The following is a 21,601-nucleotide window of genomic DNA, read 5'->3' on the forward strand; positions in this document are numbered from 1 at the left end:
CGCACTCACTGAATAAATGTAGAGCCTTCAGATCCAAAACCATGCAGGAGCGCAAGAAAATCCTCAGTGAACTTGGGCTATGCTTCAAGTGCTGCGCCTCATTAGAACACATGGCCAAGGACTGTAAATCTGCCATTAAGTGTGAAGAGTGTCATAGTGACAAACACCCATCAGCTTTGCATCTAACCTCAGCCACCAGCGATTCAGCAGTCGCAGTTACCTCTAGTCCGGCTACAAGCCATGGCGGGGAGCCACAGAACAATGCCAAGTCTACCACGGCTGTCTCCTGCTCATGCTCAGAGGTATGTGGGGAGAGCCAAAGTGATAAATGCTGTGCCAGGATATGTCTAATTAAGTTTATCCTGAAGGGCAACTAGAGAAGGCAGTAAAAATGTATGCCATCATTGACGATCAGAGTAATCGATCCCTGGCTGGACCTAAGTTCTTTGAAGCCTTTGGAATCAAGGTACCAGCAATACCATATACTCTGAACACTTGCTCAGGCCGCACAGAGACTAGTGGCAGGAGGGCACAAGGTTTCATTGCTTATCCTGTCAACGGAGGCGTAGAAATACCCTTACCTATGCTAATCGAATGCGATCAAATACCCAGCCAAAGGAATGAGATTCCTACCCCAGAAGCTGTGTTCCTCCAACCACACCTAAGGCACCTAGTCAGCGTTATCCCACCTATGGACTCAGATGCTGAAATCCTACTACTGCTCGGCAGAGACAATTTAAGGATACATAAGGTCCGCCAACAGTGTAATGGTCCTGACTATGCCCCCTACGCACAGAGACTCGACTTGGGGTGGGTAATCATAGGAAATGTGTGCTTGGACTGAACAAGAGTCGACGCCTTTAAGACCTATGTATGCAGAGACGGACGAGCTACTTTCTGCAAACCATGCCCTCATCACTATGAGGTGAAAGAGAAGCCTTCAGATCCCGTACAGCTGCCTGATGTCATTCCTTTTTTCCTATGCAGATGACTTGGGAAGATCGGTGTTTTATACAACTAAGGATGACAACAAAGTAGCCCAGTCAATGGAAGACAAGGAATTTGTCAGGATAATGGACAATGAGTTCCTTAAGGACGAGACCAATCACTGGATTTTTGCCCTTTCCTTCCGAGCTACCAGGGTAAGACTCCCAAACAATCGTGAACAAGCCTTGTCCAGATTCAACTCTCTCCAGCGCACACTTAGCAACAAACTGGAGATGAAAGAACACATTGTCACCTTCATGAGCAAGATATTCTGGAATAACCATGCGGAGCCAGCGCCTCCCTTAAAGGAAAACGAGGAGTGCTGGTACCTACGCTCATTCGGAGTATATCACCCATGGAAACCTAAGCAAATTAGAGTTGTCTTTGATTCAAGCGCCAAACATCAAGGTGTATCTTTCAACGATGTCCTCCTCACGGGTCCTAACCTTACAAACAACCTAGTAGGAGTGTTTATGAGGTTCCGGAAAGAGCCCATCGCCATCACCGCCGACATTGAACAGATGTTCCACTGTTTCATAGAGAGGACCACAGGAATTTCCATAGGTTCCTTTGATACAAGGACAATGATCCCAGCAAAGAGATGGTAGAGTATCGCATGAAGGTGCACATTTTCGGGAACAGCCCTTCCCCAGCATTGGCAACCTATGGCCTGCAGAGAATCGCACAAGAAGGAGAGTCCAAATATGGAACAGATGCCAGAGACTTTGTAGAGAAAGACTTCTATGTAGATGATGGACTAAAATCTCTGCCCACAGAAGAAGCGGCTATCGATCTACTCAAGAGGACCCAAGGTATGCTGAACCAAGCTAAGCTTAGATTGCACAAAATTGCTTCAAACAGCCTGGCTGTCATGAGAGCCTTTGATTCAAGTGAATATGCACCAGGATTCCAGGACATAGACCTGGGACCAGACTGTCCGCCTATGCAGAGAAGCTTAGGCTTGAGGTGGAACCTGTCAGTCGATACCTTCAGTTTCCAAATCAACTGTGCAGACAAACCATTCACTAAACATGGTGTCCTGTCAGTGGTGAATAGCTTATATGACCCACTGGGGTTCGTAGCACCAATTACCTTACAAGGTAAATCCCTTATGAGACAGCTTTCCGAAACCGTCAAGGACTGGGATGCCCCACTGCCTCCAGAGAAGGAACCGAAATGGGAAATCTGGAAGCAGTCTTTGTGTGCCTTGGATGAAATCCATAAATCAAGATGCTTCGCCAGAACTTCACTTGTTGCCAGCACTAGGACGGAACTCCATGTGTTCTCAGACGCATCCACAGAAGCCAAGGCAAGGCTAAGTTGGCTCCCAAGCTCAATCACACTATTCCCAGGCTTGAACTCTGTGGGACCGTGCTTGCAGTAGAACTCGCAGACTTTATACAGCATGAGCTGGACATTAACATAGGTGATGTGCAATACTACAGTGACAGTAAGGTTGTCTTAGGTTACATCTACAACCAAACAAGGCGCTCCTACGTGTACGTCAGTAACCGCATCGAGATAATAAGGAGTTCTTCCTAGCCTGAACAATGGCACTATATCCCATCTGAACTTAATCCAGCTGACCATGCCACTAGACCTATGTCTTTAAGGTCCTTTGCTAACTCTTCTCTTCAGGTCCTAAGTTTCTGTTGGAACAGAAGGGAAGTGAACGTGTCCAGGAAGTCATCAGCATCCAGGATCTGGAAGGCAATCCAGAAGTCCGTTCCGATGTCAGTGCGTTGGCGACGAACACTAAACCAACCTCCAGCCTCGGTTGCCAGCGCTTTGAACGCTTCTCCAATTGGATGAGACTCGTCAAGACTATAGCAAGGTTAGTCCACATTGCAAGATCATATCACAACTCACTTGGAGACAAAGACTGTCACGGCTGGCACGTCTGCCATAAACCACTCTCTGCTGAGGACATTTCTCACTGTGAGTCCCTTATAATACGTTACGTCCAGCAGAGCGTATTCAGTACTGAATGGGAATGCCTACACCACAAACAGCAGATCCCTCTGAAAAGCCCCCCTACTTGAATCCAGTAATGGACGGCTTTGGTTTGCTGAGAGTCGGTGGTCGTTTAAATCAAGCCAAGATTGTGGCTTCAGAGCAACATCCTTGCATCATTCCCACTAAACATCATATCACTGATCTACTGATCCGGCACTTTCATGAAAAAAAACGAGCACCAAGGTAGGCAGATCACAGAAGGCAAGTTACGGTCTGCAGGGCTTTGGATCATAGGTATGAAAAGACGTGTAGCAGGATCACTACATCGCTGTGTGCAATGTTGGAAAATCAGAGGAAAACAGGTACATCAACAAATGGCCGACCTGCCCTCTGACAGATTGAGTGCTGAGCCGCCTTTCACCTACATTGGCCTAGATGTCTTTGGGCCATGGATGGTATCTGCACACAGAACTCGAGGTGGTCATGCCAACAGCAAACGATGGGCCGTACTATTCACTTGGATGAGTGTCCGTGCCTTCCACATAGAAGTAATAGAGTCTATGGACACATCCAACCTGATCAACGCTCTCCGGCGGTTTCTAGCGATAAGAGGACCGGTGAAACAGTTGAGGTCTGACCGTGAAAGCAACTTCGTCGGTGCATGTCGAGAGCTGGCTATTGACATCAAGCCAATTCAGGATCAACTGGCAGAGTGTCACGGGGCAGTTGGGACAAAGCAGGAGACGTGGAACCTGGGCCCCTAAACTGCCCCTCAGGCTAAGGGGTGCCCTGACTCTCCTTAACTTGGGTGTACACTTGAAGGTAGTGAGGCCCAAGTCCCCGACCTGTCCCTATCTCCTGTTTAGCCCTGAGCTAAACCACCAATCACCTCCCCAGGAGGTGAGAAAGGGAATAAAGTGAACTGCACCCAATAACACACAAAGGAAAATAAAACAGACATCACAGGGGTTAAAGCAACTAAAACCCAAAACTTAGCTTTGCTCTGCTGCAAATGCTCCAAGCAACAGAGTAAGGATCCGATAAGCATCCAGCAGCAACTCCACTGCTCCAGATAAGCTGAACCCCCTCTCCACCAGGTAGGTCCAGTCTTCACCACGGTTGGATAACAAATGAACAATATTACCAACAGTGATTTACTGCACATGATGACCTTTTATAGGAAGGATGGGGAAGTAGTCATCACCTGTTGGTTAATTCAAATGTGTAGTAAACCCCAGCAGCCACCGGGGGCAAAACCAGCACCAAAACAACTTCAGTTGTAGTAAACCCCAGCGGCCACCGGGGAAAAAGGAAAAAGGTTTCTATAAGAATTTACATTCTGCCACGGCTCCAAAAATGGACCGTGACAAAGAGGTTACACCTGGATCTTCAATCCTCCACATAGTTCTCACATGGGAGGTTCCTGGGAAAGGATGATCGGGATCTCAACATCCTGAATTCTATGTTTATGGACGTAAACTTTTCAAGCCTTATGCATGAGACCTTGGTTACTCTTCTGGCTGAAGTTTCTGCCATAATCAACTCAAGACCACTTGTCCCAGTGTCCATGGATCCCGAAAAACCGACCATTCTTACGCCAGCTACTCTTCTCACCCAAAAGATCGGGAATCAGCTAACAGTTAGTGGAGAGTTTACTCACGCAAACACCTACCAGAAACAGTGGAAATGTGTGCAGTACCTCGCTGACTACTTCTGGAACCGATGGAGAAAAGAATATCTCGTGACTCTCCAAGGAAGAAGAAAATGGCGACAGAATAAACCGAACTTGAAAGAAGGAGACATGGTACTAATGAAAGAACAACAAGCCCGAAGGATCGACTGGCCTATGGGGATCGTTACAAAGACTTTCCCTAGTCAAGACGATAAGGTCTGAAAGGTGGAGCTGAAGGTCCTTAGGAAAGGCGAGCCTAAGACATTTCAGAGGCCAATCCACGAGCTCGTATTGATACTACCAATTGAGGACATTCCGGTAGGATGAACCACGAACAGAACACTGCCCTACTACTTCGTCCATTGGATTACCGTTGGGTCGGAGACAGTTTGGCCTGGTGCAGCTTCTCCGATCCGAAGATGGGTTTTCATTGGATTGTCTCAGGAACTGACTGTCATGTACCTTGTTTTGAAGTTGTCATTATTGCATGCATATTTGCATTTCCTTTCTAGGTTATTGAACTTTACTTAAAAAATATCAATATAGTGAAATCCCTTACGGAATTTCAGATGGGGAGTGTGCTGTTCCATCTAAAGTTATGATCATATGCTTATATAGATTGTGTTATGTTACCATTCTTTGTGTTCAGTTTTGCATTTGTTCTGCTGCCACCTGCTGTCCTTTTTCTGTATAGCAGACTGCAGTTAATTAATTGTAGTACATGCCTTCCACTTCCAGGTCAGGTCAGTCCTTCTCTTCCTGCCAGTGGCCATCACTAGTTTCATTTTCTCCTGGGAGAGACACGCTTACCAGGCTGTGAAAGGCATCAGTTTTTTGACCACACACAATTTGCTAAATTTGCTGAATCATCTTGCTGCACACATCTTGCTGTACCACCTGGGTTGCTACACCTGCATTTCTGGAGAAGTACTGCATTACCAATCATACGCTGTATGTCCAGATTTCCAATAAACAAGTTTGGACTTCACAATATCTGGTGTGTATCATCTCTCCGGACGCATGAACAGCAAAACAGCAACAATGGTCCTGTCTGCTCTGCATCGAGGAAACGGAAGGTAGGAATCTCTCCCAGCCCCACTCAACTACACCTCCATTCGCCTCATGTGGGGACAGAACAATAGGCACAACATGCTCCAGAACCAGCTCTAGCACCTACTCCCCATCCATGTGCAGAACCTACTCCAGAACCAGCTCTGGAACTTAATCCCCATCCATGTGCAAAACCTGCTCTAGAACCAGCTCTGGCACAAACTCCACACCCACATGCAGAACCAGCTTTGGTACCTACTCCACACTCATGTGCAGAACCTGCTCTGGAACCAGCTCTGGCACCTACTCCCCACCCATAGGCACAACATGCACAACAACCAGCTATAGCACCTACTCCCCATCCATGTGCAGAACCTACTCCAGAACCAGCTCTGGCACTTAATCCCCATCCATGTGCAGAACCTGCTCTAGAAACAGCTTTAGCACCTACTCCCCCCCACCCATGCGCAGAACCTGCTCTAGAACCAGCTCTTGCATCTATTCTGGAACCAGATCCAGAACCTGCTCCAGAACCAGCTCTGGCACCTTCTTCAAAACCATGATGAGTGATTCTGTGTGTGCAGATCTTAATATATTTGTGCAGTGTAAAGCTTCAAAAAAATATAAATCAGTTTTTTAAAATATTTCTGCAGCTGGGTCATCGGTGGCCACTTGGCTTTCCCAGTTCCGGAATACCAAGTACCATGCACCCTATTTATTGTAATAGTATGCAAGCTGAGCTCCCCTTTCATTATGGACTGAGATAACTCTGGTGCATGATTTAATGTTATGTGATGAGCATGCCATGATATGCTCCAAATATAACCTGCAATGTGAAGATGGTCAGGCTTCTCCCCCAGCAAACCACAAAAATGTGCACGCTGAATCCCACAGCACGAAGTGTGGAGCAGCCCCCAAACAAAGATGGCAGCAATGAGGAATACAATCTAACAACGCTGTGTAAAGATGTGACGATGCATGGTAAGTGTCGCTCTCCGGCCTGTGAAGTGTCTGGCATTTCAGGTGACTAGTCACAATAATGCATCCTGTGTGGTCATGAGGAATAACAAGATTTAAACACTGAAAGAGACACAAACCTTTTGTGCAACTCGACTTTGCGCCAAAAAAATTGTAGCTTTTGGTATATTCACACCAGTGTCAGCCAACTCTGCCCAAGTGTATGGAGACAGTCCGGGACAGGCCTTGGCGAAGCCAAAAGTCATCAAACATTGTGGCATAGCTTACAGCAGAAGTGTAATTCCAATCTCTGACTGTAGAAACATTTGCAGTGAGGCACCTCTTACTCCTGCATGGCAATCATTAAGACTGAAGTACACAACACCAGTCTTAATGAATCTCTGTTATGTATCCTGCATTTTCACCAGATGTTCCCTCTGCACCTTCTCTCTAGTTTTCACTTGTCTCTAAGCTGGTGGGTGGATTTGAGCTGTTTGGGTGTCTCTCATACACAGTACTCACAGAGACCTGAAGCATTCCTGCTATCCTGTCTCTATGTAGCACATGCTCAGAAGCAGTATGGAGGACATTATAGAGCAATACTGAACAGTGGAGATGTGAATCCAGCTCTGAGTTTAGATAAGACACAACAGAATGACGGGCATAAACAGCAGTACTGAGCAGTGTAGCTGTATATCCAGCGCTTGGATGAGACAAAGTAATTATGAGTAGCTTAGACAACATTATGTACTGTAGCTATACTGAACAGTGTAATTGTGAATCCATTAGTGGTGTGAAATAAAACAATTATTATTTATTTATATATATAGCGTCATTAATTTCATGCTGCTGTACATGAGAAGGGGGTTACATACAAAGTTATTGATATCGTTAACAGTAAACAAGTTTCCACAACAAATTTACAATGACAGACTGGTACAGAGGGGAGAGGACCCTGTCCTTGCGGACTTACATTCTACGGGATAGCGGGGAAAAGACAGAAGGTCGGGGGTGCAGCAGCTCTGGTGGTGGTGAGGCGGCAGCTCAGGCAGTTGTGAGGCGGCAGAATGGTTATTGCAGTCTGCAGGCTTTCCTGAAAAGATGGGTTTTCAGGTTCTGTTTGAAGGATCCGAGGGTGGTGGACAATCGGACGTGTTGAGGCATGGCATTCCAGAGGATAGGGGATATTCGGGAGAAATCTTGGAGGCGGTTGTGTGAGGAACGAATAAGTGTGGAGGAGAGTAGGAGGTCTTGGGAGGATCGAAGAGTACGTGAGGGAAGATATTGGAAGATTAGTTCAGAGATATAGGGAGGGGAAAGGTTGTGGATGGCTATGTAGGTCAGTATTAGTAGTTTCAACTGGATTCGTTGAGGAATTGAGAGCCAATGGAGGGATTTGCAGAGGGGAGAGACAGGGGAGTAGCGAGGAGAGAGGTGGATTAGTCAGGCAGCAGAATTGAGGACAGACTGGAATGGTGCAAGAGAGTTAGCAGGGAGGCCACAGAGGAGGGTGTTGCAGTAGTCAAGGCGGGAGATGATGAGGGCATGTACAAGAGTTTTAGTAGATTGAGGACTGAGGAAGGGACAGATTCTGGAAATATTTTTGAGTTGGAGGCGACAGGAGGTGGCAAGAGATTGGACGTGCGGTTTGAAGGACAGGGCAGAGTCGAGAGTTACTCCAAGGCAGCGGATTTCAGGTGCGGGAGAGAGCATGATGCCATTTACCATAATAGATAGATCGTGTAGGAAAGATACGTGAGATGGAGGAAAGATAATGAGTAGTGTTGAACACTCAGATACTGCAAATATCGGGTATCGGCCAATATTCGCGGTATCGGAATTCCGATACTGAGTTACGATACTTTTTGCATATCGAATACCAGAATCGGAAGTTCCCATAATGCTATGAGCCAGTTTGATTTGATTCAGCCAATGAGGAATCCTAAGAAGTGTGGGCACATCCTGTTAGGCATGTAGGCATGTTAACTAATGGCATGGCTGTGATTGGCTGCGAGCAGACCACCCAGCTGCTCCTCCCCCAGACACACGCTGAACAGTGATCTATGGAAAGTGAAACTAGTGAGGGAGGAGGAAACGACAAGTTCTTATTTCAATGCCAGAACACCCCCCCCCTGGACGTTTATCTTAGAAGCAAGAGATGATATCTTGGAAACCGTGCAGACTAGCCACAGAAGGTAAATTACTTATTGTCAGCATTCTGAAGCCTAGATATGCACTGAGATTATGTGAAAAGCCCGGACAACCTGTTCTGTTATGTATTTCCGCCAAGTTGGATCGCCCGCCAGGGCAGGTGGGGTACTCGGTACCGGGCCCGTTGGTTTCAATGGGAGATGTCACGGTAGCTGTGACCCAGTCCGTGGCCCTGGGCGTCCATTGTAAAAGGGAAATGTTGAACGTGTGGATGATAATTAAAGATTATGAGTGAATGATTCGTGACGCCACTTGTGGTGTTCGGCAATGAAGATGTTAAGCCGACGCTGCAGACAGATCCTCTGGGACAGATGGTGTGGTGCAGCAATGATGTTGTGGCCCTCCACAGGTAGGGCCGTAGTCCCAGGGCAGTGTAGATGGAGAGGTAGTGAAGAGACGTAGATAGTGCAGTGCCAGGCACAGAGATGTAGAGTGCTGAGTGTGTTGGCGCAGGAATAAGCGGAGGACACCAGGGCATGTAGTTCCAAAGCTTTACTCACAGTCTGTTGTGCATACAGGTGCCCGCATCCATGCCGTGTCCTCCGGGTCAGGGGTTCAGTCAACCTCCAAGCTAGATGAAGCACTCGGTTCCAACACTCCGCCAACATGTGCCTTTTCTGAACGTCTCCCTCTATTGATACACAACCCCTTTAACATAGTCAATATCTTTGCAACTCCAAATGTCTTAAAAAAAAAAATTCCTGCTATTCCATTTGATTGGGCTAAACCTCTATGCCTTTAATGTCTCCTCCACCTCCCCCAATACATTCTACATTATTCTTTGTTGTTTTCCTTCATGTAGAATTAACCTGCAAGAAAAGAAAGGGTTTATTTTAATTCCGATATTTCTGTCCCATTGATTTGCATTGGTTTCCGGTATCGGAATCGGCGATATCCGATACTTTTTGGGTATCGGTCCGATCCGATATTTCCCGATATCGGAAGGTATCGCTCAACACTAATAATGAGTTCAATTTTGTCTACGTTGAGTTTTAGGAAGCGAGAGGTGAAAAAGGAGGATATGGCTGATAGACACTCCGGGATTCTGGACAGCAGAGAGGTGACATCTGGGCCAGAGAGGTAGATCTGAGTGTCATCTGCATACAGGAGGTACTGGAAGCCATGGGACTTTTTGAGTTGTCCTAGGCCAAGAGTATAGATGGAAAAAAGTAGGGGCCCCAGGACAGAGCCTTGGGGGACTCCAACAGGGAGGGGGTGGGGTGAGGAGGTAGTGTGGGAAACGCTGTATTTGCGGTCAGAAAGGTATGAGGAAATCCAGGACAGGGCGAGGTCGTTTATGCCAAGGGAAGAAAGAATCTGTAGCAGTAGGCAGTGGTCAACTGTGTCAAAGGCAGAGGACAGGTCAAGAAGGAGGAGGATGGAGAACTGTCTGTTAGCTTTGGCTGTGAGTAAGTCATTAGTAATTTTAGCCAGGGCAGTTTCAGTGGAGTGGTGGGGGCAGAATCCAGACTGCAGGATGTCAAGGAGGGAGTTAGATGAGAGGTGGGAGGAAAGTTGAGCATGGACATGCTGTTCAAGGAGTTTGGAAGCAAACGGGAGCAGTGATATGGGGCGATAGCTGGGCAGAGCAGTTGGGTTTGATTTTTTGAGGATGGGTGTTATGGTGGCATGTTTGAAGGCAGAGGGGAAGGTACCAGAAGTTAGGGATAGGTTGAAGAGATGGGTTAGGGCTGGAATGATCATGTTAGTGAGGTTGGGGAGCAGTTGGGAAGGGATGGGGTCAAGTTCACAGGTGGTGAGACGTGATTTGGAAAGGAGATGAGTAAGCTATCCTTCAGTGATGTTGGAGAGGGTGGTTATTAGGGAAGGGCAGAGGTCATGTATGTGGAGCGGTTGGGGTGGTGGAACTGTAAAGGTTTGCCTTGTTTGGTCAATCTTGTTTTTGAAGTAGGTGGCAAAGTCCTCAGCAGAGTTGAGGGGAGTTGGAGGTGGCAGTGGTGGGTGGAGGAGAGAGTTGAATGTGCTGAACAGTTGTTTTGGGTTGTTGGATAGTGAAGATACAAGGTTTGTGAAATAGGTCTGTTTAGCAGAGGTGAGGGCTGATTTAAAGGTAAGTGTAGCTTGTTTGAAAGCAGTGAAGTCATCTGACAGGCGTGTTTTCTTCCAATACCGCTCTGTGACCCTGGATGCTTGTCGAAGTTTTTTGGTGAGGCTGTTGTGCCAGGGTTGCCTATTGGTTTGTCGCAGTTTGCCATGCATGAGAGGGGCAACTGAGTCTATGGCTGATGTGAGGGTGGCATTGTAGAAAGCGGTGGCACTGTCCATGTTGTGGAGTGAAGATATGGAGGACAGAGGTTGAAGAGAGTCTGTGTGTTAGGTGTCGGGTTCCTGCCACTGCACAGTCCTCTCGGCAGCGGGGCTTCTTTTTTCTCTGCTGGTAGCGGACAGGCCCTGGGAGATGGTCGGCATGGACTTTGTGGTGGGGCTACCCAAGTTCAGTGGCAGCACGGTCATTTGGGTTGTCACCGACCATTTCTCTAAGATGGTGCACTTGGTACCTCTCTCCCGGTTACCTTCTGCGCGGGGCCTGGCAGTGTTGTTCATTAAGCACGTTTTCCGCCTGCATGGCATGCCGGACAAGATTGGCAGTGACCGGGGTCCTCAGTTTGCATCTCAGTTTTGGAGAGAGCTTTGTTCCCTGCTCAGCATTGAGCTGAATCTCTCCTCGGCCTATCATCCTGAGAAGAACGGGTTGGTAGAGAGAGCCAACCAGACCCTGATCACATATCTTCGACATTTTGTCTCGGCCAGGCAGGACGACTGGGCATCCTTGCTGCCATGGGCAGAGTTCACTTTGAACAATGCTGTGGCCGACTCCACCAGTCAGACCCCATTCACCAAAATTACGGTCAGCATCCGCGCGTCCCTGTGCCCATGCCCGTGTCATCCACCGAGTCCAGGGTAGCAGACTGGGCGGTGGAGGCACGTGACATTTGGGATCGCACCCAGGATGCTATCCGGGCTTCCAAGGAGAGAATGAGGACCTCCGCTGACGCGCACCGGCGCCCTGCTCCGACTTTTGCCCCTGGCGACTTGGTGTGGCTCTCCGCCCGAAACATCAGGCTGCGGGTAGCGTCCGCTAAGTTCGCACCGCGCTACATTGGCCCCTTCAAGGTCCTCGAGCATATCAGCTCTGTGGTCTACCGTCTGGCTCTTCCACCACACTTGGCTATCTCTGATATATTCCACGTGTCCCTCCTTAAGCCTGTTCATTTGTCCTGGTTCTCCGAGTCATCTGCCGGGACATCAGACTTGTCTTCGGACGAGTTTGAGGTGAATGACATTGTGGGATGCAAGGTGATGCGGGGGCAAAAAGTTTTATTTGGTGGATTGGAAGGGTCATGGTTCAGAGGCTCAGACCTGGGAGCCAGTGGAGAACATCCACGCTCCGCTCCTCATTGCGGCCTTTGAGCATAGCGAGGCTCAGAGAGGAGGGGGCACTAGGAGGGGGGTAATGTTAGGCGTCGGGTTCCTGCCACTGCACAGCAGGAATCCAGAGCCTTGCACCCAGCGGTCTCCCATTTTTCTTCAGCCGCAGAGGAGCCTACTCAGCAGATTCGTCGGTCCCGGCGCCCTGTCCAGGCCAACTCCGTGGGTTTGCTTGCTGCTGCCACCTCTGGCACAGCTATGGCAATGCAGGCTGCTCAGCAGCGAGATTCTCCGAGGACTAAGTCCTCATGTCGGGCCACTGAGCATGCGCTTTTTGGCCGGACTCTGTGAGCTAAACAGGCTCCGGTATTTACGTTCAGCGGCTGTGCGGCTCTGTTAGTCAACAGAGTTCGCCCCTGTTCACACTGGGTGACGTAACCCACGTGTGACTGTTTTCACGCCGCTCTATTCTTCCGCCATTACCTAGCAGCAGTGTACCACCTCTGCACAGTGGACCCCGGGCTGCGAACGCACCTACTATTATTTATAATTTGGTGCTTTCCGCCAGCCCTAACACTGTGAATGTCTAGGTGTGCAAGGTTTCTGCGAGGATGTGCTAGTGGCTGGACATGTGGGGCAGGTGAGAAGGACAAGGATGAGAAGGTGAGTAGATGGTGGTCAGATGGGGGAAGGGAGAGGTTGTTTATACTAGAAAAAAGCAGCATGGGGAATATTAAACACATTATTGAGTGGTGTGAATATGAATCCAGCCCTGGAGGTTAACAAAAAACAGTTGCTTGAAGCTGCAACCTGATCTCACTATTCTTTCACTTGTACCCCACTCCCCACCCATTTACATAGGTTTTGTAATGATCCCAGTGCAGGTTTTGACCTGCACGTCAGGGGTTAATGTCTTGAGCCCAGTGCAGGCTTTGACCTGCACGCCTGGGGTTAATTATTGTGCCTCTCTTTGGTTCAAGGAGAGCTTCTTATAGCCCTGGGAAATTCTAATCCCCGGCAGTTATACTTTTGCCTTTGGCCAAGTGTGGTGACCCTTGTGTGCCTGTGCCTTCTGATTGTCTTCTAGCTTGCTTATATGGTTCTGTCCCCTGTTGTGAGTTAGTCTCTTGATTCTGTACTGTGTATCTGCTTCTCTGGTTCCTGACTGCTGATATGTCCTGACTATCCATTCTGTCTAATCCTTTGGTACTGTCGTGCTATCTCATGCTTTGACCCCGGCCTGTTCTGTTTACACCTCTGTCTATGCCCCTTGGTAACTTCGTCCCATAGTTACCCTTCAAGGAGTTTTCCTGCAGCTCCTAGCTCTCTGGAGGTTAGGTCATGCCCCCAGCAGTCACGTGCTTCAGGTCCTGTGGGTCTAGCACACATCTTCACCGCTGCTGCCCGCTCCACAGGTATCTTAGAGCATAGTTTCTCTTACTCAGGACACACGCACTGGCTCAGTGAGCAAGTGCAGTGCGGTATTCCTGACATTATAACTGACCGTGAACTTTTTTTTTTTCTCCCTTCTGCAGCATGGACCCGATGCATGCTTTATCTGAGCAGGTGAAATGCTTGACTCAATCGCTGCAGAAGCTAAGTTTGGAACACCAAACTCTGTTCCAGTCCCAACGGCAGGTTTTGGACTCGGTTCAGGGGTGCTTTCCGCTGGGTTTCAGCAGGTGGGGGCTAGAGATGTCATTTTAGTCTCACCCGAATCCACGGTTAAGTTACCAGATACGTTTGCTGGTAAGAAAAATGAATTTAAAGCGTTTAAGGAGGGCTGTAAGCTCTTTTTCTCCTTGAGACCCCACTCCTCTGGGGATGAGAAACAGAGGGTGGGGGTGGTTATGTCCCTGCTTAGGGGGGCCCCGCAAGCCTGGGCGTTTTCTCTTTCCTCTTCTGCTCCGGAGAGAATGACTGTGGATGCATTTTTTGAGGTCTTAGGGCATATTTACGATGAGCCAGATAGAGTGCGTTTGGCTGAAGACAAGGTGATGAGTGTCTGTCAGGGGAAGTACTCGGCCGAGTGGTTCTGTTCTGAAATTAGGCGTTGGGCAGCTGAGATTTCTTGGAGTGATGCCGCCCTTCGGGGGCTGTTCCGTAGAGGCCTTTGTGAACGTCTGAAGGATACCCTGACACTTCATCCTCCACCTGACTCCCTCGAGGATGCCATGACCCAAGCGGTGCATATGGATCACAGACTGCGGGCAAGAGGAGTTATGCAACTCTAAGCATCTTTATTCTCCAGTGGAGGTGAGACTCGAACTCCTCCTGAGGCCATGGACATGAGCGCTGTCACCTGTGAGGAGAAGGAAAGAAGACGCCGCCGGGAGAAGTAGTTGTACATTGGAAGAAGGACTACCCCTCCTGTCCTTCATCCTCCAAGGTGGCGGGAAATGACTAGGTCTGGGTAGTAGTCAAGGAGGCTACCCAGACCTTCAGGTACCTTTTTCCTCACTTGCAAAAATTGTGCTTCGGGTGGACTGGAACTTGGTGATGGTCCTGTTCAGACTACCGCCTTTGTTGACTGTGGCTCTGCTGTTAACCTGATTGATGCCCGGATTATGAATCTTAATAAGAGAGGGACAGTCAGGCTTCAGGATCTTGTTAAACTTGGGGCAATTGACTCGTTCTTTCTTACCCGGGACGGTATCTGTTTCAGGTCTGAACTTTTTTCTCTGAAAGTGGGTCCCACTCATGTGGAAAAATTAGCTTGTCTTGTGTTAGATAACTTGCCTGTAGGACTGGTACTGGGGATGCCTTGGCTACAATGCCATAATCCTACCATTGATTGGGTGGCGGGGGAGATCACTCAATGGGGATGCAAAGATAAATGTTGTAACCTGGGGCCTCTTGCTAACTCTGTTAAAACCATATCTGTGTCGTCTGTTGGTCTAGAAGGTATTCCGGAGTACCTGAAGGATTTCGAAGACGTATTTTACGAAAGCGAGGCTGAGGCGCTGCCACCACATAGACCCTACGATTGTGCCATTGATTTAGTACCCGGAGCCAAGTTACCTAAGGCTCGATTGTTCACTTTGTCTGGGCCTGAGCGCTAAGCCATGAAGGAGTACATAGCTGAGAGTCTCCGCAAAGGGCATATCAGGCCTTCTGTGTCACCCGTGGCAGCATGATTCTTCTTTGTGAAGAAGAAAGATGGTGGATTGCGGCCGTGCCTCGACTTTCGGAAACTTAACAAGACAACGGTTAGGAACACTTACCCGCTTCCCCTCATCCCAGACTTATGTAATCAGTTATCTGGGACCTAATGGTTCTCCAAATTAGATCTCCGGGGGGAGGCCTACAACCTGATAAGGTTTCGGGAAGGGGAGGAGTGGAAAACTGCGTTCCTCACATCAGAGGGACTCTTTGAAAACCTGGTTATGCCGTTTGGGTTAACTAATGCCACCGCTATTTTCCAGAACTTTATCAATGTTGTGTTTTCTGACCTGATAGGCCGTTTTGTTGTCATTTATTTGGATGACATTTTGGTGTATTCCCCGGACAGTCAATCTCATTTGCAACATCTACAGACAGTTCTCCAGAGACTCAGGGAGAACCACTTGTTTGCTAAATTGGAAAAATGTTTGTTTTTCGTACAGGCACTGTCTTTTTTGGGGCTGATTGTGTCTTGTGAGGGGCTTCGTATGGATCCTAAGAAGGTGCCTGCGATCGCAGACTGGGTTCAGCCTCGTGATCTCAAGGGGCTCCAGCGCTTCTTGGGATTTGTGAACTATTTTCGGAGATTCATTAAAGGTTTCTCTCAAGTGGTTAAACCACTCACGGATCTTACCCGGAAGGGGTTTGATGTAAAAAATTGGTCGGAACTCGCCAAGGAGTCCTTCTCAGCTCTTAAGAAATGTTTCATGTCCGCCCCGGTGTTGGTTCAGCCAGACCCGTCCAAACCATTTATTGTGGAGGTGGATGCTTCTGAAGTAGGGGTGGGGGCAGTGTTGACCCAGGGTGTGGCCACCCTTACTAATCTCAAACCCTGTGCCTTCTTCTTCAAGAAGTCTCATCCACCGAGAGAAACTATGATGTAGGCAATAGAGAACTTCTTGTGGTCAAGCCGGCATTCAAAGAATCGAGGCACTTTTTGGAAGGGGCGGCTCACCCTATTACTGTTATCACTGATCACAAAATTTTGGCATACCTGAAATCTGCTAAGAGGCTTACTCCTAGTCGTTGGTCACTTTTTTTCCACGCTTTCAATTCTCCATTACTTTTCGACCAGGGTTCAAAAATGTTAAAGCGGATGCACTGTCCAGAAGTTTTGACCCGGTGTCTCCCCCCGAGCCGCCGTCCTCCATTCTTTGCCCGGGGGTGGTAGTGGCTGGGTCTCGTCAGAGTTGGAACAAGAAATTTTGAGGGCCCAGTTCCTAGCTCCGGCGGCCAAGCCTGGAGATAAATTGTTAGTTCCAGATTTACTGCGGCCTAGACTTCTGCAGGAGTTTCATGAGTCTAGGCAGAGTGCTCATCCCGGTATCATGGCCACTAGAGAGGCAGTAGCCAGGGTTTTGGCGGCCTTCACTTGGGTCCGATGTTGAGAAATTCATTTCTGCTTGTCAAGTTTGTGCCCGTTCCAAAAGCTCGCATAACCGGCCTGCTGGGGAACTCATACCTTTACCGGTTCCTGATAGGCCATGGACTCATCTCTCCATGGACTTTATTACCGGGTCTTCCACCTTCCAGGGGCAATACTGTGATCTGGGTGGTGGTGGACAGGTTTTCGAAACAGGCCCATTTTATTCCCTTGGCAGCATTACCCTCAGCAGAAACATTGTCAAGGTTGTTTGTGCTGCATGTGGTCCGATTGCATGGGGTACCCCTGAATTTTGTGTCTGACAGAGGTGTTCAGTTTGTGGTCAAATTTTGGAGGGCATTCTGTAAGAAATTGGGCATCTCACTCTCCTTCTCTTCGGCATATCACCCGGAGAGTAACGGTCAGACAAAACGCACCAATCAATCCCTGGAACAGATTCTTAGGTGTCTGACCTCCACCAGACAGGAGGATTGGTGTGATGCGTTACCGTTGGCGGAGTTTGCTTTTAACAACCGGGTGAAACAATCCACCAACATGTCCCCCATTCCTGGTCAATTATGGGTTTAATCCTCATTTTGGGGAGTTTTCATGGGTGGATTCCGGTTGTCCAGGGGCGGTTGAATCCGTTCAACGGTTAAAAAACCTCTGTCCTGAAGTTCAGCGTAATATCTCTCGGGCCCAGGGGAGGTATAAATATTTTGCTGACAAAAAAAGAGCCCCGGGACACATGTTTCAGGTGGGAGAGAAGGTTTGGCTTTCCACACGTAACATCAACTTGAAGGTACCATCAGCTAAATTGGGACCAAAGTTCATTGGTCCGTATGAGATTGTGGAGATAGTCAACCTCTACCCGCCTCCTTAAAAATATCCAATGTGTTCCATAAATCGCTGACGAAACCCGTGGGGTCTGTCAAGGAGGACTCCGAGCTTGTTGTTCCTTCAGTGTTGGTGGAGGGTCACTTGGAGTATGAGGTCGGACAAATTGTGGACTCTCGGTGGGTGCGCCGCTCCTTTCAGTACCTGGTCGACTAGAAGGGATATGGACCAGAGGAACGCTCGTGGGTCCCTGCTCACTCTGTACATGCAGATCGCCTGATTCGGGCTTTCCATGTCAAATACCCGGGGAAGCCTGGGGGTCCAGAGACCCTCCGTTGAGAGGGGGGTACTGTCATGATCCCAGTACAGGTTTTGACCTACACGTCAGTGGTTAATGTCTTGAGCCCAGTGCAGGCTTTGACCTGCACGCTTGGGGTTAATTATTGTGGCCTCTCTTTGGTTCAAGGAGAGCTTCTTATAACCCTGGGAAACTCCAATCCCCATCAGTTATACTTTTGCCTTTGGTCGAGTGTGGTTACCCCTGTGTGCCTGTGCCTTCTGATTGTCTTCTAGCTTGCTTATATGGTTCTGACCGGTTCTGTCCCCTGTTGTGAGTTTGTCGCTTGATTCTGTACTGTGTATCTGCTTCTCTGGTTCCTGATTGCTGATACGTCCTGACTATTCGTTCTGTCTAATCCTTTGGTACTATCGTGCTATCTCGTACTTTGACCCCGGCCTGTTCTGTTTACGTCTCTGTCTATGCCCCTTGGTAACGTCGTCCCGTAGTTACCCTTCTAGGAGTTTTCCTACAGCTCCTAGCTCTCTGGAGCTTAGGCCACGCCCCCAGCAGTCACGTGCTTCAGGTCCTGTTGGTCTAGCACGCATCTTCACCGCTGCTGCCTGCTCCACAGGTATCTTAGAGCACAGTGTCTCTTACTCATAACACACGCACTGGCTCAGTGAGCAAGTGCAGTGCGGTGTTCCTGACAGGTTTTAATTGGAGGTTTAACCTGACACCTCACTATTATGGCAATCCATCTTGTCTTTAGTCAAATGGTTTAAGCATAATTTTTTTTTTTTCAGGGTGGAAGATACCTACGTTCAGGTGTCAGAAGGGAAAGAGATGAAGTGGCTTATAAGTGGAGAAAGAAACAAACTTCTCTGATAAGGTATATTACAGTTTCTTGTTTTCACCAAAACTATTAATTTTTAAAAGTTTGTTGAAAGGGCAGCGATCATTTTATGCAATGCTGACAGTTTCCTATTAGAGACTGAGATGTGCAGTGAAGAAAGTGGAAACCACATGTATCAATGACATCAGCACAAGATAAACCACCGAGCACCATTGCTACCGCCACCTGCCGTACTGTGCACAGATCACTATGTACTGAGGATGAGGGACTGTATATATCATTGGGGACAGGGCTGATAAATGTCGCCTCTATGTTACTGTATGTCGGGGTCCAGTCACTATATATACCACAGAGGATGGCACTAGCTGCTGTCTTTTTCCTGGGTCCCCTCGTTACATGTTACTGTACGCCGGGGTCTGAGCATCATATATACCACAGAGGATGGTACTAGCTGCTGTCTCTTCCCCGGGTGCCCTCGTTATATACGTCACTGTATGCCGGGGTTCTGTTTTCAGAATATACCACCAGAATGCTGATATAGTGGGCGAAGTCTAGTGACTTCAGTAATTTTTCTATCAGACGTGTTGGGCATTTTTTGCAGGGTTATTTGCGTGATTGCAGACAGTGTCTTTCCTTTCCTGTCCTGTCTAGTTAGTTTGGGCCCCATCATTTGCTCAGCCTATTTTCCTACCTGCGTTTGTGTTTTCATCTTGTCTCACCAACAATATATGTTTGGGGGCTATCTATTCCTTTGGGGTCTGCTCTGAGGGAGTTTAGATTTCCCCTTTCTTGCTTTAAGCTTATTTAGTTCTCCGGCTGTGTCGAGGCGACTAGAATCATCGTAGGTATGCTCCATGGCTACTGCTAGTTGTGTGGATAGGATCAGGGGTCTGCAATCCGCTTTGTTACCAACCTCTCTGGTTTTCTGTGGTTTAGCTTGGTCTTGCATTCCTCCTCGGTGACCCAATCATAACAGATGGTCCTAGCATCTGTTTCTTCCCTGGGTGCCCTCGTTATATATATTACTGGATGCCGGGGTCCGGGCACCATATATACCACAGAGTATGGCACTAGCTGCCGTCTCTTCCCCGGGTGCCCTCGTTATATATGTTACTGGATGCCGGGGTCAAGGCACCATATATACCACAGAGGATGGCACTAGCTGCTGTCTCTTCCCCGGTTGCCCTTGTTATAAGTTACTGGATGCCGGGGCCCGGCCACCATGTATACCACAGAGGATGGCCCTAGCTGCTGTCTCTTCCCCAGGTGCCCTTGTTATATATGTTACTGGATGGCGGGGTCCGGGCACCATATATACCACAGAGGATGGCCCTAGCTGCTGTCTCTTCCCCAGGTGACCTCGTTATATATGTTACTGGATGCCGGAGTCCGGGCACCATATATACCACAGAGGATGGCCCCAGCTGCTGTCTCTTCCCTGGGTGCCCTCGTTATATATCTTACTGGATGCCGGGGTCAGGGCACCATATATACCACAGAGGATGGCACTAGCTGCTGTCTCTTCTTTGGGTGCCCTCGTTATATGTTACTGGATGCCGGGGTCCGGGCACCATATACCACAGAGGATGGCCCTAGCTTCTGTCTCTACCCCGAGTGCCCTCGTTATATATGTTACTGGATGCCGGGGTCCGGGCACCATATATACCACAGAGGATGTCACTAGCTGCTTTCTCTTCCCCGGGTGCCCTCGTTATATATGTTACTGGATGTCGGGGTCTAGGCACCTTATATACCACAGAGGATGGCACTAGCTGCTGTCTCTACCCCGGGTGCCCTCGTTATGTTACTGGATGCCGGGGTCCGGGCACCATATACCACAGAGGATGGCACTAGCTGCTGTCTCTACCCAGGGTGCCTTCGTTATATATGTTACTGGATGTCAGGGTCCAGGCACTATATATACCCCCTAGTGACCCACATTCAATTTCTGCAGCTCTGACCTCATAGAATAACTTGCATTCCTCTGAACGTGTTGATTTAGTTTTTGACATGTGTGTCCACCATCACCGTAATACTTCCATATTTCCAGCTATTGTGCACGCATTCTCCTGTCTTCACTGACTCACTGCCCTTTGATCATGAACTGTCAGAAATGCCTAAAAGTTTGATAAATTGGTTGAACCTATTGGCAAAGACGTGGGAGATCAACAGCGACTAAATAAGATTCTGCTAAGTGACAAGCTGCCACATCCAGTAAGACGATCCGGACCCCCCCACGTGCCCCTCTAATGGAAAAATCCCCCATTGTGTGTGGTTTGATCAGACTGACAGATCGCCCCTTCTGCTGCGCTGCTGAGTCAATATAAGTGAGAATTAGTGATAAGAGGCTTGTCGTGGCTCGCGCCTCCTCTGCTCCGAGCTATCAGCTAAACAGATGTGTCTTTGCGGCATTTTACTCTGACCAGCGCAGGAATTGGAGAAAATCTTGTTTTCTCCTAAATATTATCTGGGCCGCACCATCAAGAAATCAAATAAAGTCTCGGCGTCCTGTGCAGAACAGCAGGAGATTGGGGTCTTCAAAGCCCGCCAGAAAAACACCGTAGATGAAGGAAAAAAACCTGAGACAATAGTCCTGGATTACTAACATATAACGAGATTGATAAATGGATCATAACTTCGATTAACCAAAAGGCAAGGCCGCCATCAACTCAGTGCAGTAATCTCCGAGAGGATCACAGAAATGACAATGAAGATCTCACTGCCGGTAAATGAAGTGACGCTATTGTGTCCAAGCCAAAGTGTATCAAAGTATTGTAAAACATAACGGAGAATGCCTCCTATCCATCACTAGAGATCAGCGGTGACATCACTGAGAATGCCTCCTATCCATCACTAGAGATCAGCGGTGACATCACTGAGAAT

General features: G+C 48.4%; 1 long non-coding RNA gene across 1 annotated transcript in view; it reads left to right on the plus strand.

Moving 5' to 3' along the window:
* Positions 1 to 21,601, plus strand: part of LOC141097928 (uncharacterized) — a 162,601-nt gene that overhangs the window by 77,537 nt on the left and 63,463 nt on the right. Inside the window, exon 2 of the long non-coding RNA XR_012234096.1 lies at positions 18,669 to 18,754. This is a non-coding gene — a long non-coding RNA (uncharacterized lncRNA). The remainder of the gene's footprint in view (positions 1 to 18,668; positions 18,755 to 21,601) is intronic.

Source organism: Dendrobates tinctorius, unplaced genomic scaffold (genome assembly GCF_039654945.1).
Source record: "Dendrobates tinctorius isolate UK_male_01 unplaced genomic scaffold, ASM3965494v1 ptg000010l, whole genome shotgun sequence".
NCBI classification, from domain to species: Eukaryota; Metazoa; Chordata; class Amphibia; order Anura; family Dendrobatidae; genus Dendrobates; species Dendrobates tinctorius.